This window comes from Odocoileus virginianus, chromosome 14, assembly GCF_023699985.2.
Source record: "Odocoileus virginianus isolate 20LAN1187 ecotype Illinois chromosome 14, Ovbor_1.2, whole genome shotgun sequence".
Taxonomy (NCBI): Eukaryota; Metazoa; Chordata; class Mammalia; order Artiodactyla; family Cervidae; genus Odocoileus; species Odocoileus virginianus.
This window is the reverse complement of record NC_069687.1, coordinates 8,561,121-8,567,451: the sequence shown is the minus strand read 5'-3', so window position 1 is coordinate 8,567,451 and position 6,331 is coordinate 8,561,121. Positions and strand designations below refer to the sequence as shown.

Here is a 6,331-nt window from a genome sequence, read left to right as displayed (position 1 = left end):
ACCACTGATCCACCAGGGAAGCCCCCAAAACATATTATTTTTAAGTAAAAACAAAATCTGTGGAGTAAAACATGAAAGCTACAGCCCTTCACTTATATCTTTTTCAAGTGGAGGACAACCGTATTTTTAGGTTATTCTTTTAATTTGAAAGTGCATGCTATCATTAAAAACATTCTTGTTGATATTCACAATGACAAGTGTATTTTTACAAAATCTCCTAAGTTCTTTATTAAAAACTTCTCCTGTAATTTTCCCAGTGAAAGACGACCTTGTTCTGTTTGTGTCAATCTCCTCATCCTTGCAAAGAAAGAGTGAAGAAAGGAAAAGAAGAGAGAGAGAAAGAAAGAAAGGGAAAGGAAAGGAGAGACAGCAAAAGAAAGGCAAATCACTGTTAACTTCTACAGGTCTTCCCAAGGGACAGCATCCTGACTGTCCGTGCACGTGATGCAACTGGGCCTTGAGAGTTCCTTCTGAAGAGACCAATGATAGAAAAAGAGATGCTGAGTGTAAGTCCCCCAAATTTAAACTGAGTTGCCACTTCTGACCTTATCACTCAACGAAGCAGCTAAAGGAGATGCTCTATGTGGTGCCATGGCGACAAAAGCTCACCCACATGCCCCTCGATGATTGGAAAAGAGCAGAATGGGAGGAGGTCCAATGAGAGACGTGGCACAGCAAACGATTCTCTGTACTCTCCGCTGCAACTTCAAACAAGTCAGTAAGTCCTGGGCAAACACGGCTGAACCCTGGGATGAAGCAAAGTGTCAGCAGGCAAGTGGGCGGCTAACAGAGAGCAGAGTCCTTTGCAGTCAGCAGTTGGCACAAGTTCTGAGATTGCAAATAAAGCCAGGAAGGAGGCAGGATCTGACATTCCCTCATCCTGCCAACATGGAAGACACCGGGCAAACGCCTACCCGCACATTTCCTCTTCAGTAGGTCTCCCTTCCAAAGCCGAGTGTGATTTCTGAGGGGTAAATAGTGGGCTTCTCCACCATAGGATTTCTGGGTGCCTTTAATCTATGTAAATGTGCTGAGGATCCACAGAGAGGGGGTACGGTCACCAGTGTTGTTCACACATCCTTGATCACCGAAGTCTTCTCAGAGGCCATCTCACATAGCTGGAGTGCCTGGGCACACAGTCTGCAAAATACTGAACCATACAAGCCCCAAGGGCCCCTAGGGCCCCAAGGATAAATGGACCAAGAGATCCACCCTTGAGAGTAGAAAAGCATCTATGTTGGCCATGAAAACTTCCACATCCAGAGGATCCTTTAGCCCAGGAATTTCATGAAACCCTGTTGGATATCCCAGCTATGTCAGATTACCTCTGGCTGGCAATGAATGCCAATTCCAAGGGTGAGTGGATGATGGGCTGCTCCATGTGAGCTCATCGGTTCAGCTCTAGAACACTCCAGGAGCTCCACAGCAGGCAACAAGCATTCTCAGGAGTGAACTCTGAACGTCTTAATGTGCTTGCCTTGGAAAGATGAGTGTCATGGGCTAAAGGGTGGCCCTCCAAAACACATCCTTGGAACCTGTAAATGTCACCTTAATTAGAAAAAGTCTTTGCAGATGTAATTAAGGATTTGGAGATGAGATTATCTTCGATTCTCCAAGTGTTAGTGAAAGTGTTAGTTATTCAGTCATGTCCAACTCTTTGCAACCTCATGGACTGTAGACTACCAGCCTCTTCTGTCTATGGGATTCTCCAGACAAGAAAACTGGAGTGGGTAGCCATTACTTTCTCCAGAGACCTTCCTGACCCAGGGATCGAACTCAGGTCTCCTGAATTGCAGGCCGATTCTTTGCCATCTGAGCTAGATTATCTGGGTGGACCATGAATCCACTGGCAGGTGTCCTTATTAGAATGAGGCAGAGGGAGATCTGAGACACACAAAGAAGAAAGCCACGTGAAGATGAAAGCATAGATTGGCGTGGTGCAGCCACAGGTCAAGGAACGCCAGCAACCACTAGAAGTTGAAAGAAACAAGGAATGAACTCTCCTCAGGGCCTCTGTAACAAATGTTTCCCTCCCAACACCTTAATCTCAGATTTCTCAACTCCAGACCTGTGAGAGATGAATTTCTATTGTTTTAAGACACCCAGCTTGCCGCAATTTGCTACAGCAGCCACAGGAAACTAATATGCATGCCTCACCACCCATCTGAACCTCAGTGTTGACTTGCTGGCTCCAGGGGCTGCAAGCAAATCTCAAGGGTCAACCCCTCTGCCACGTGTGGTTACGTGCAGCCTCCAGAGGCAGCTCCCGGGGCCCCAAGGGACGATGGTCTGTTTAACTGATGAGTCTGCTGAAATACGCATTTTCCTCTGATACTTTGGGTTCTAGTCTGAAATTGTGTAGTTGCCCTAAAGCGAAGTTCTTCCCAGAGATTTTTATCTTAGGTAGTGTGTAGCCCAAAGGAAACTTCAGGGATTATCTGGTACCCCTCAGTCCCAAATTTATGGACACCATTATGCTCTTAAGCTGAATTTTTTGTGTTGTCTTCTTGTATGCCTTCATTATCATTAAACATTTACTGAGCATTTATTTTGTGAAATATGTTTTTTAAACCCAGAAGATAAGCCCCTGTGATATGTCTAAGACCTGATTCCTGTGCTCAAAGTTTATCACTGAATTAGGATGATGATATAGTTTTAAGGGCTTCCCTGGTGGCCCAGACAGTAAAGAATCTGCCTGCAAAGCAGGAGACCACGGTTCAATCCCTTAATCGGGAAGATGCCCTGGAGAAGGGAGTGGCAACCCACTCCAGGACTCTTGCCTGGAAAATTCTGTGGACAGAGGAGCCTGGTGGGCTACAGTCTGTGGGGCTGCAAAGAGTAGGACACAACTGAGTGACTTGGCGTGCGTGCATGTGCGCATGCACGTGTGCACACACACACACATATCCAGTATTACTGGGGAAAAAAACACTTTTTACAGCCTCACTCGGGGAACCCATGTCATGATTAGCATTCTGACTACTTAGATGTAACTCTGGGGTCTAATTAGAATTTCTTCATTTCTTAGGTTGAAGTCTTCTTTTTGCACAGACTTCATATGACCACACATATGTATTATCTGTGTGTGTAAACTCTTCATCCCCCCTTCTCCTAGCAATAAGATCTGCCTCTCTTTTAGGGAATGGCTCCTTCTTCACTCTAAACTCAGAGTTTTAGGGGACCTGCCAGGCTCCCCACTGGCCTATGCCCCACTTTCTCCTCTGCCCATGGGGAGGGCATGCAGTCTAGGCTGAACCAAACATATACCCTCCTGGTGCCCATGAACGACGTGTTTCTATTGCTGGCCCCTTCAATCCACTCATCGCCACCTTTCTTCACCCTAGTCTGTGGCCAGGTGTCAGACACTTATGCTGACATGGATCCTAATGGTACACCCAATTTCACTTTTTCACCAATTATTCAGAAACTCTAAAATAATATTTAAAAAAAAAATAATATTTAACATTGACCAATCACTTGTCGAGTGCCAGGCACAGTCCAGTGAACTTGACCCACATTAGCTCATTCAATTTTCCACAGTCTGAAGGGAACACTCAGGTTCAGTGAGTTACCCAGTGAAGTGGCATCACATGGCATCTAGAGTCTGTGTAACAACTTGAGAGTTCCCGATTCACAAGAGACTCTGAGTTCCCATCAGAGGTGCCCTACGCCCTGTATCTCTGAGTTCAGATGGGTGTTTAACCTGTGATGCTTCAGTCCCACTTCTCCTGGGGTGGTCCTCAGAGCTGCCCCCCCACACTGCCCAGTACCTCACTCCCTCCTTAGCAGGACCGCAAGGATTCCTCCCCTGACTATCTCCCATCTATTGCGACCCTGAATATACAAACTGACAACAGCCAGGCCGCATACGACAGTAGAACTCTGACCCACAAGGTGTTGCAAACAACCCAGGGAAGCCAAACCACAACCACTGCAGCAAGCAACCCAGAACGTCAGCATCCCTAATTTTTGGCCCTGTTTCCAGTGCAGGACCAATCAGAGAACGCCAAATAAGCAATCCTAGCCAATCATACAGGATGACACCCCCCACCCCCACCCCCTTAGGCAGCCTCCAGTTTCCCCATGACAACAGCCTCGGATCAGGGCACACCTGCAGACTTCCCATTTTCTTTTTCAGCGCTCGGCCACTCCTCCCCGCGTCTTTGAGCCACTGCCAAACGCAGGAGGGTGGCTGACTGCTCCATCAGCACGCTCTGAATAAGCAGCCTTTGTTTTTCTCATTTGGGCGATCTTTGCTTATGTCCACCTCTTTTTGGTTTTAGCTGGCCCTCACCTCCTTCTGTTAATGCTCTGACGGCCCCTGCCCTTCAGATAACCTTCACCACTCTCTCTGAGGCCTGGGTCCCCCCAGTCTCAAATCTGTCCCTCTTCTGCACGAGTGACTCAGTCTAAGAAGCGTCAGGCTTTTCCTGCAGTGACTCATCAATTGCCTCCTCAGGCCACACGATTCCGCAGGCAGGTGAGACCACCAATCACGGACTGACACCCACGGAGCCTCATTTTAGCCCCAGAACCCAGCGAGCAGTTGCCATGGCGATGGATGCAGCAGGCGGGCGGGACGGCGGCTCACTGCCCCCAGCCCACTTCCGCCGGGACGACCGAGCTGATCCACCCCCATCCTCACCTCCTCCCAGCCACCTACCACCGAGCGCAAAGGGGCTGGGGGTGGGGATTGATCGTGCGGAGCACTCTAGGATCCATGGCTTAGCGACATCCCCTAGGTTGGTTGTCAAAGGCAGGCGTCGCTTGGTTGTGCTGTTAGACTGTGTTGCTTAGCAACGAAATAACAAACAATGTAAATCGAATCTCCATCGAGTCTGAGCGAAAGCCTTGTTTACGTGGACGCAATCTCAGCGCGCACGGTCGAGGTGGGGATGGGGGCGGTCTAAACCTTTTCAAATGGAGCATACACGCACAGGGTAAAAAGTGCGCAGAGCTTAAGTGCAACCTCTTGGAAGCTTGTAACTTGGGCACCCGGATCAAGACACAGAACATTTCCAGGACCGCTCAGAATTCACTCCTGCCTTCCCAATCAATGCCCACTGCCCCAACATGGGTAGGATTTCCATCACCATCCATTTATTCTGCCTGTTATTATTACTATATATTTCAGCATTGCAACTAGACATTTTATAATTTTTATACTCTACAGTGAAGTGAAAATCGCTCAGTCGAGTCCGACTCTTTGCGTCCCCATGGGCTATACAGTCCGTGGAATTCTCCAGGTCAGAACACTGGAGTGGAGAGCCTTTCCCTTCTCTAGGGGATCTTCCCAACCCAGGGATGGAACCCAGGTGTCCTGCACTGCAGGCAGATTCTTTACCAGCTGAGCCGCAAGGGAAACCCTATACACTACAAAGTGATCACCATTATAAGACTAGTTACCATCAGTCACTGTACAGTTGACCCCATTCACCATTTTGCTTACTCCCAACCCACTTCCCTCTGGTTACCGCTAATCTGATTTCTGTATCTGTGAGCTGGTTATTGTTTTATTTTGCTTTTTTTTTTTTTTAAGATTCCACATATGAGTATTTGTCTTTCTCCATCTGCCTTATTTTTTCCCCACCAGTCATTTCTGAGCCTGAAAGTTAGGGCATCCCAGGGACAGGGGGGCCCACACAGCTCACTGCATCTCCACTGCAGACATTAGAAGTGTTCCCCCCAGATGGTGTTTCATTTCTTTCCAATTATTTCCCTCTTCTAATTTAAAAACCAACTTATTTTGGAATAATTTTAGACTTTACAGAAAAGTCTTGTTAATTGTACAAATTCTCATATATATTACACCCACGTTCCCCAAATGTTAACCTCGGCTATGCCATTCTCTCCATCCAGACATGGATAATTTGAACATAAGTGTATACATTGAATATATACTTTTTAAATACATATAATATAAGCCATCTGAAAGCAGATTGTAGACATGTTGCCTCTTTACCCCTAAATACTTCACTACATGTTTCCTTTTCCTAATTTTTTAAAGGACACTTTATACATAACCACAGAACACTTATCAAAAAGAAAAAATTAACATTGGTACACCGTTGTATAATCTACAGACCTTATGCACATGTTGCCATTAAGAATATCCTTTTACTAAGTTGCCATTTTAAAAAATTATTTTTATTATGGTAAAATATATATAACATTAAATTTTACCATTTTAGTCATTTTTAAGTGTACAATCTGTGGCATTAAGTACATTTCTGATGTTATGCAACCATCTCCGCTGTCTTAGTCCATTTGGAATGCTACAATAAAAGTAAAAATACCACAGGCTGGCTGGGTGGCTAGAAACAGAAATCTA

The 6,331-nt window shown here is 46.2% G+C and overlaps 1 long non-coding RNA gene across 1 annotated transcript; it reads right to left on the bottom strand.

Moving 5' to 3' along the window:
• Nucleotides 1-202: 202 nt before the first annotated feature.
• LOC139038233 (uncharacterized) lies at nt 203-4,480 on the bottom strand. Its single transcript, XR_011491172.1, has 2 exons — nt 4,112-4,480; nt 203-1,970 (listed from the first exon to the last, which is right to left on the bottom strand). It is a non-coding gene; the product is annotated as an uncharacterized lncRNA (long non-coding RNA).
• Between the last annotated feature and the right edge of the window lie 1,851 nt (nt 4,481-6,331).